This window comes from Arachis duranensis, chromosome 3 (genome assembly GCF_000817695.3).
Source record: "Arachis duranensis cultivar V14167 chromosome 3, aradu.V14167.gnm2.J7QH, whole genome shotgun sequence".
Taxonomy (NCBI): Eukaryota; Viridiplantae; Streptophyta; class Magnoliopsida; order Fabales; family Fabaceae; genus Arachis; species Arachis duranensis.
Genome location: NC_029774.3, coordinates 66,675,065 through 66,684,924, shown reverse-complemented (window position 1 = coordinate 66,684,924; position 9,860 = coordinate 66,675,065). Strand labels below are relative to the sequence as shown.

At 38.9% G+C, this 9,860-nt stretch overlaps 1 non-coding gene across 1 annotated transcript; it reads left to right on the top strand.

Annotated features, from left to right (window-relative positions):
- Positions 1-7,021: 7,021 nt before the first annotated feature.
- LOC127746227 (small nucleolar RNA R71) lies at positions 7,022-7,129 on the top strand. The gene has a single exon (XR_008007847.1). It is a non-coding gene; the product is annotated as a small nucleolar RNA R71 (small nucleolar RNA).
- The last annotated feature ends 2,731 nt before the right edge of the window (positions 7,130-9,860 follow it).

Genomic DNA, 9,860 nt, shown 5'->3' with positions numbered 1-9,860 from the left:
TGTCACTAATGCCCAGCCTTCAGGAGTTTGAAGCTCGTCACAGTCATTCAATCCTCGAATCCTACTCAGAATACCACAGACAAGGTTTAGACCTTCCGGATTCTCTTGAATGCCGCCATCAATTCTTGCTTATACCACGAAGATTATGATTAAGGAATCTAAGAGATATCCACTCAGTCTAAGGTAGAACGGAGGTGGTTGTCAGGCACATGTTCATAGGTGAGAATGATGATGAGTGTCACAGATCATCACATTCATCAAGTTGAGGAACAAGTGATATCTTAGAATGGAAGCAAGCGTGATTGAATGAAAAATAGTAGTAATTGCATTAATCCATCAGGACACAGCAGAGCTCCTCACCCCCAACCATGGGGTTTAGAGACTCATGCCATAGAAGATACCATAAGAAACGTGTAATGTGTCAAGAGGTAAAGATACAATATCAAAATATCCTATTTATAGTGAACTAGTAACCTAGGATATACAGAAATGAGTAAATGACGTAAAAATCTACTTCCGGGGTCCACTGAGTGTGTGCTTGGGCTGAGCATTGAAGCTTTCATGTGTAGAGACTTTTTCTAGAGTTAAACGCTAGCTTTTATGCCAGTTTGGGCGTTTAACTCCAATTTTTGTGCCAGTTCCGGCGTTAAACGCCGGGAATTCTGAAGCTGATTTGTAATGCCGGTTTGGGCCATCAAATCTCGGGCAAAATATGGACTATTATACATTGCTGGAAAGCCCAGGATGTCTACTTTCCAACGCAATTAAGAGCGCGCTCAATGGGCTTCTGTAGCTCCAGAAAATCCACTTCGAGTGCAGGGAGGTCAGAATCCAACAGCATCTGCAGTCCTTTTTTAGCCTCTGAATCAGATTTTTGCTCAGGTCCCTCAATTTCAGCCAGGAATTACTTGAAATCATAGAAAAACACACAAACTCATATTAAAGCCCAGAAAAGTGAATTTTAAATAAAAACTAATAAAAACATATTAAAAAATAACTAAAATGTACTAAAAACATACTAAAGATAGTGCCAAAAAGCGTATAAATTATCCGCTCATCAGCCGCGCTAAGCTTGGCCATCCGAACACTATTGCTCGATATAAAATTGAGATGGTGAAGGATTGACACAACGTCAGTCGAAACCATACCATGAGGAGCAATCAACTCTGTGGCAAAGGCAACTGTCTAGATTATAAGTCCCAACAATTTTTTGCTTTTTGGGAGGGGGACCAGCAGAAGTAGGGGAAGAGGCAGCACCAGAGGTCGTCTGAGGTGGGTCAGAGGAAACTGTTCAAACTTGCAGGGTTGGGATAATCCTCCTTGGACCCTGAGAATCTGTTGCCGGCTTTTTCGGAGGCAACTGTTCCAAGGACCCCTCCCCCGAAGTCTTATTTAACAAGTTCTGGGCAGCCACTGCCTTCTTCACTTTACGAAACATTTTCATCGAATCTGAAGAGGACACTATCTCTGATGAGAAGCCAGGAAAATAGTTACACGGTAAAAAAGGACAAGATCACAAACAATAAAAGAAAACCTTTCTATGAAAAAAGAGGTCAGATACTACCTAGTTCGGCACAAAGGAGGGAAGGATCTCCTAGAAATCTCTTTTTGTCCAGATGAGGAGGCTCCCCCCAATGCTCCTCTAAATCACCCACAAAGACCTGTTCTACTTCATTTAAAATTTCCCAAGGATGCTTGAGGACTACAGGATCTTTTTGCCACCATAAAGGAAAGGTCGGCTCATCATTTTCGTCCAGAAAGAAAGGGCGAGCATCCTCAATAGCTTGGACTTTAAAATAGACGTTCTTCCCCTGGGTAGCTCATAATGAGATCCAAGAAGCCTTCTTCTTGGCCACCCTGGGTTTGGTTAGCACAAACAGGTAAAGAAAAAGGGACAATGTAGGTCAGACACCCAATTCTTAGCATAGTAACTAAAAAATATTCATAAAGGCCCAAGAGTTCGGATGAAGCCGGGAAGGGGCCACGTTACAGTTCCACAAGAGTTCGGTTTCAAAGGAAGTAAAAGAAAGGGTAATACCTAGTTGGCTAAAGAAATAGTCACAGGCATAAAAGAAAGGATGCTCTGTCCGATCTAAGGGAGGGAAGCTAACTCTCTCCTCAGGGTCAGGTGACACCGGTTCATATTTCTTCTCATCTTCCCTATGCTCACAAATCCTATGAAATCTCCTAAGTTTCTCACAGTATTCTGGGTCGGCTGCAGTAGCACACATCATGACTATGGAATCTAACCAATCAGCCATACCAGCAAGGACCTTGGTGGACATCTCGACAATATTCTTATAGGAAGACATATAGCAACTACACCTACAACAAGAAAATAAAAAGGGTCACTACCAAACAACTCGGATAGAAACAGAAAAGGAAGAAACAACCAACAAGCAACATGTATGGCAGCAAAAGGGCACCCCAGGAGTCACAAAAAGGAAAGAAATCAACACCAAAAGCCCAATGGTGCCTGGTGAACGAAGTTACGATCATACTTTTCACAACTCCGTACAACTAACCAGCAAGTGCACTGGGTCATCCAAGTAATACCTTACATGAGTAAGGATCGATCCCACGGAGATTGTCGGCTTGAAGCAAGCTATGGTCATCTTGTAAATCTCAGTCAGGCAGATTCAAATGGTTATGATATTTTGATAATTAATAGATAAATAAAACATAAAATAAAATAGATATACTTATGTAATTCATTAGTGGAAATTTCAGATAAGCGTTTGAAGATGCTTTGTTTCTTCTGAACATCTGCTTCCCTATTGCTTCCATCCAATCATGCACACTCCCTACCATGGCAAGCTGTAAGTTGGTGGATCACCATTGTCAATGGCTACCATCCGTCCTCTCAGTGAAAATGGTCTGGCTACGGTTCTCACCGCAGGGCTAATCATCTGTCGGTTCTCACTTGTGTCGGAATAAGATCCATCGATCCTTATGTGCACTGTCACTGCGCCCAACAGTCATGAGTTTGAAGCTCATCACAGTCATCCCCTTCTAGATCCTACTCGGAATACCACATACAAGGTTTAGACTTTCCAGATCTCAAGAATGCTGCTAATTGTTTCTAGCCTATACCACAAAGGTTCTAATCTCACTGATTTGAATGCTCTATTGTCAAGAGATGCTAATCAAACGCATGGATTAGAGACCCAAGAGGATATACTTCAGCTGGCGTCCAATGACTACGTTGAATATCATGTAGACCGCTTGTGGTTGTCAGGCACGGGTCACCCCTTCAGTCTGACTTAACTGAATTAAGTACAAGAGTATATCTTGGAGAAGAAGTAGGCATGAATTGAAGGAAAAACAATAGTACTTGCATTAATTCATGAGGAACAGTAGAGCTCCTCACCTTAATCTATGAGGTGTAGAAACTCCACCGTTGAAAATACATAAGAGAAAAAGGTCTAGGCATGGCCGAATGGCCAACCTCCCAAATGGCATAAGAATTCGAAAACAGGGAAAGAATACCTGATCAATGGATCGAAAAGTCATCCAAAGATGAAATACAATAGTCAAAAGGGGCTATTTATACTAAACTAGTAACCTAGGGTTACAGAAAATGAGTAGATAGTGCAGAAATCCACTTCTGGGGCCCACTTGGTGTGTGCTTGGGCTACGCTTTGAAGCTTTCACGTGCATAGGCCATCCTTGGAGTTAAACACTAGCTTGGGTGCTAGTTTGGGCGTTTAACTCCTGCTTTGGTGCCAGTTCTAGTGTTTTACGCCAAAAAGGGTCTTTGGTGGGCGTTTGGACGCCAGTTTGGGCCATCAAATCTCGGGCAAAGTATGAACTATTATACATTTCTGGAAAGCCCAAAATGTCTACTTTCCAACTCAATTAAGAGCGTTCCAATTGGGCTTCTTTAGCTCCATAAAATCCACTTCAAGTGCAGGAGAGTGCAGGAGGGTCAGAATCCAACATCATCTGCAGTCCTTTCTCAGCCTCTGAATCAGATTTTTGCTCAAGTCCCTCAATTTCTGCCAGAAAATACCTGAAATTATAGAAACTCATAGTAAAGTCCAGAAATGTGATTTTTGCATAAAAACTAATAAAAATATACTAAAAAGTAACCAAAACTTACTAAAAACTACCTATAAACAATGCCAAAAAGCGTATAAATTATCCGCTCATCACAACACCAAACTTAAATTGTTGCTTGTCTCCATGCAACTAAAAATAAAATAGGATAAAAAGAAGAGAATATGCAATAAATCTCAAAACATCATTGAAGCTTAGTTCCAATTAAATGAGCGGGACTAGTAGCTTTTTGCTTCTGAACAGTTTTGGCATCTCACTTTATCCTTTGAAATTTAGAATGATTGGCATCTATAGGAACTCAGAATTAAGATAGTGTTATTGATTCTCCTAGTTTAGTATGTTGATTCTTGAACACAGCTACTTATGAGTCTTAGCCGTGACGCTAAGCATTTTGTTTTCCAGTATTACCACCGGATACATAAATGCCACAAACACATAACTAGGTGAACCTTTTCAGATTGTGACTCAGCTTTGCTAGAGTCCCTAGTTAGAGGTGCCTAGAGTTCTTAAGCACACTCTTTTTTCTTTGGATCACAACTTTAACCACTCAGCCTCAAGCTTTTCACTTAGACCTTCATGACACAAGCACATGGTTAGAGACAACTTGATTTAGCCGCTTAGGCCAGGATTTTATTCCATTGGGTCCTCCTATCCACTGATGCTCAAAGCCTTTGATCCTCTTTACCTTTGCCTTTAGTTTAAAGGGTTACTGGCTTTTTACTCTTGCCTTTTAGTTTAAAGAGCTATTGGCATTTTCTGCTTGCTTTTTCTCTTTTTTTTTTCGCAAGCTTTGTATTTTTCACTGATTTTTCTTGCTTCAAGAATCAATTTCACTGATTTTTCAAATTAAACACCCTATGTGTGGCATTTCTAGCGTTAAACGCCAGGCTGATGACCCTTTCTGGCGATAAACGCCAGTCTGGCTGCCAATTCTGGCGTTTAACGCCCAGAATGCTGCCTGACTGGACGTTAAATGCCCATTCTGCTACCCTTACTGGCACTTAATGCCAGCCAGATACCAGACACCCATTTTTGGCATTTCACGCCCAGAATGCTGCCAGACTGGGTGTTAAACGCCCATTTTCCTATCCTTACGAGCGTTTAAACGCCAGTAAGCTCGTCCTCAAGGGTGTTCTATTTTTTATGCTATTTTTTATTCCGCTTTAATTCTACAGCTGTTTTTGTGACTCCACATGATCATTAAACTAAAGAAAATATATAATAACCATCTAAAATAAAATGAAAAGGTAATTAATATAGATAAATAAAATTAGGTTGCCTCCCAATAAGCGCTTCTTTAATATCAATAGCTTGACAATGAGCTCTTACAGAGCTTCACAGATGCTCAGAGTATTTGTGGCCTCCCAACACCAAACTTAGAGCTTGAATATGGGGGCTATGCTTGACTCTACATTGAGAGAAGCTTTTCATGCTTCTTCTCCATGTTTACAAAAGAAAATCCTTGAGTCTTAAACACAAGGTAGTCCTCATTCAATTGAAGGACTAACTCTCCTCTGTCTACATCAATCATAGCCCTCGCTGTGACTAGGAAGGGTCTTCCAAGGATAATGGATTCACTCTCATCCTTCCTAGTGTCTAGGATTATGAAGTCAGCAGGGACGTAAAGGCCTTCAACCTTCACTAAGACATCCTCTACAAGTCCATAACCCTGTTTCATTGATTTCTCTGCCATCTCTAGTGAGACTCTTACAGCTTGTACCTCAAAGATCCCTAGTTTCTCCATTACAGAGAGTGGCATGAGGTTGATACCTGACCCTAGGTCACACAGAGCCTTTTCAAAGTTTGTGGTGCCTATGGTGCAAGGTATTAAGAACTTTTCCGAGATCCGGTTTCTTTTGAGGCAATGTCTGCTGAATCCATGTATTTAGTTCATTAATGAGCAATGGAAGTTCATCCTCCCAAGTCTCATTACCAAATAACTTGGCATTCAGCTTCATTATTGCTTCTATTTATTGAGCAACTTGCTCTTCAACAGTGTCTTCGTCCTCTTCAGAGGAAGAATATTCATTAGAGCTCATGAATGACAATTGTAAGTTCAGTGGAATCTCTATGGTCTCTGTATGAGCCTCAGATTCCTTTGGTTCCTCATTAGGAAACTCCTTATTGGTCATTGGACATCCAGCAGGGTCTTTCTCACTAGAAATCACTGCCTTTTCACTCTCTCCAGGTTCGGCCACTTTGGATATGGTTATGGCCTTGCACTCTCTTTTGAGATTCTCTTCTGTATTGCTTGGGAAAGTACTAGGAGGGTTTTCAATAACTCTTTTACTCAGCTGACCCACTTGTGCCTCCAAATTTCTAATGGAAGACCTTATTTCATTCATGAAACTGAGAGTGGTCTTAGATAGATCAGAGACTATATTTGCTAAGCCAGAGAGGCTCTGCTTAGCATTCTCTGTCTGTTGCTGAGAAGATGATGGAAAAGATTTGCTATTGCCAAACCTATTTCTCCCACTATTATTGTTGTTGAAGCCTTGTTAAGGCTTCTGTTGATCCTTCCATGTGAAATTTGGATGATTCCTCCATGAAGGATTATAGGTGTTTCTATAGGATTCTCCCATATAATTCACCTCTTCCATTGCAGGATTCTTAGGGTCATAAGCTTCTCCTTCAGAGGAGGCTTCCTTAGCACTGCCGGATGCAGCTTGCAATCCAGTCAGATTATGAGAAATTATATTGACTTGTTGAGTCAATATTTTGTTCTGAGCCAATATGGCATTCAGAGTATCAATCTCAACAACTCCTTTCATCTAAGTCATCCCATTATTCACAGGATTTCTTTCAGAAGTGTACATGAACTGGTTATTTGCAACCATCTCAATGAGTTCCTGGGCTTCTGCAGGGTTTTCAGATGAAGGGATCCACTAGCAGAATGGTCCAATGACATCTTAGACAATTCAGACAGACCATCATAGAATATGCATATAATGCTCCATTCTGGAAGCATGTCAGAAGGACACCTTTTGGTTAATTGCTTGTATCTTTCCCAAGCTTCATAGAGGGATTCACCTTCCTTCTGTTTGAAGGTTTGGACTTCCACTATAAGCTTGCTCATCTTTTGAGGTGGAAAGAATTTGCTCAAGAAAGCATTGACCAACTTGTCCCAAGAGTTTAGGCTTTCTCTAGGTTGTGAGTCGAACCATATCCTAGCTATGTCTCTTACAGCAAAGGGGAAAAGCATGAGTCTGTAGACCTCGGGATCAACCCCATTGGTCTTAACAGTATCATAGATTTGCAAGAATTCAGCTAAGAATTGATGAGGATCTTCCGATAGAAGTCCATGAAACTTGCAATTATGCTGCATTAGAGAAACTAATTGAGGCTTAAGCTCAAATTTGTTTGCTCCAATAGCAGGAAATGAGATGCTTCTTCCATAGAAGTTAGAATTTGGTACAGTATAGTCACCAAGCATCTTCCTTGCATCTCTGGCATTGTTGTTGGGTTCGGCTGCGATGTCTGCTTCTTTTTCAAAATTCTCTGTAAGGTCCTCTCCGAAGTGTTGTGCTTTAGCTTCTCTTAGCTTCTTCTTCAGAGTCCTTTCAGGTTCAGGATCAGCTTCAACAAGAATTTTTTTATCCTTATTTCTACTCATATAAAAAAGAAGAGAACAAAAGGGAGTAGTGGAATCCTCTATCTCACAGTATAGAGATTCTTTGATGTGTCAGAGGAAAAGGAGTAGAAGAATGAGAAGAGAGAGGAGGTGAGTTCGAAAATTTTTTAGATGAGTGGAGAAAGAATGTTAGCAATTAAATAAAATAAATAGAAAGAGATGAGAGAGAAAGAGTTTTCGAAAATTTTAAACGAAATAACATAAAATTAGAATTTAAAAAAAATTATTTAATTAAAAAGATTTTTGAAAAAGGGGTTAGTGATTTTCAAAAATTGGAAGTGGAAAAGTGGTTAGGTGGTTTTGAAAATGATAAGAAATAGTAATTAGTTGAAAAAGATTTGAAAATAATTTTGAAAAGATAAGAGTTTAGAGAAAAGATTTTGAAATCAAAATTTAAAAATATATGATTGAAAAAGATTTGATTGAAAAAGATATGATTTAAAAAAAAATATGGTTGAAAATATATGATTGAAAGAGATTTGATTTTTAAAATTGATGACTTGACTAAAAAGAAATTAAAAGATATGTTTCTAAAATTTAAAGATTTAACCTTTCTTAAGAAGAAAGTAACAAACTTGAAATTTTTTAATCAAAACATTAATTGTTAGCAAGGATTTTTGAAAATGAGGAAAGATAAGATTTTAGAATTATGAATTAAAACATGAAAAATTGAAAAAAATTTAATTTGAAACGAAATTACCTCCCCTGTGTCATCCTGGCGTTAAACCCCCAAGATGCTATCCATTATGGCGTTAGCCGCCCAGAATGCTACCTCTTTGGGCGTTTAACGCCCAGCCAGATACCTTGGCTGGCATTTAACGCCAAAATTCCTTCCTTACTGGGCATTTTTCTAAACGCCCAGCTTTTTCTCTGTGATTCCTCTGCTATATGTTCTGAGTCTTCATTTCTTTGTATTATTTACTTGAAAAGAGATATTTTTTATTATTTTTTTCTTTATTTTTTGAATTTTTAATGAAGAGAGAGAAAAACAACAAAATGACACAAAACATGAAAAATTAAGATCAGAATAAGTAATGCATGCAAGAACTCTTTGAATGTCAAGATGAACACCAAGAACACTTTGAAGATCATGATGAAAATCAAGGACATATTTTTGAAAATTTTTAAGAAAGATATGCAAGACACCAAACTTAGAAATTTTTTGTGTTTAGACACTATAGATTTGAAAATGCATATGAAAAATAGGAAAAGACAAAAATAGGAGAATTTAAAGATCAGAACAAGGAAAATCATCAAGAACAACTTGAAGATCAATGAAGAACACAATGCATGAATATTTTTTTTCGAAAATTTGAGAAAATTTGAAAACATGCAATTGACACCAAACTTAGAATTTGACACTAGACCCAAACAAGAAACACAAAATTTTTTGGTTTTTATGATTTTAAATTTTTTTTATATTTTTCGAAAATAAAAATAAAAAGCTTAAACATAAAATAAAATTACCCAATCTAAGCAACAAGATGAACCGTCAATTGTCTAAACTCGAACAATCCTCGGCAACGGCACCAAAAACATGGTGCTTGATGACAAGTCATCATATACCCATTTTTCAAGCTAATTTCACTTGTTTTGTTAGCATTTATGCACTTTCTTGTATCCTAAGTAAGTGATTCGGAGTGAAAATGCATAACTTCTTTAAATCAAGCAACCACCATGAAATTAATGTTAATCCATGAGGTTTGAGCTAATTTTAATTGATTTATAAGCCTCTTGAATTTAGTGATACTTGGAGTGGTTGTTTTGGTTTATTATAGGTGAAGAAAAGAAAAGAAAAGGAAAAGCGTGGCCTAAGAAGTGTAGCCCAAAGAAAGGAAAGCGTGGTCAAAACAAGAAGAAGCGTGCCGCATGCAAAGGGGAGGCAAACATTGCCCTCCACAAGGGCACACTGCCCTCTAGGAGGGCAACATAAAGGAACCAACCAAGGAAGGCAACTCTGCCCTGCCCACTACAAGGGCAGAGCACAAAATGTGCCTTGGAACCAAGAGGAAGAGAACATTGCCCTGCCCTTGTGGAGGGCAGAATCGGGCTCTACAAGGAAAGAAATCAAGGGAAAAATGTCACCCATGCATGCCAAAAGACTCGAACACGGACCAAGGAAGAAGCAAAGAACTAAGGTTGAGTGCCGTGCCAAGAAACCAAGGAAATT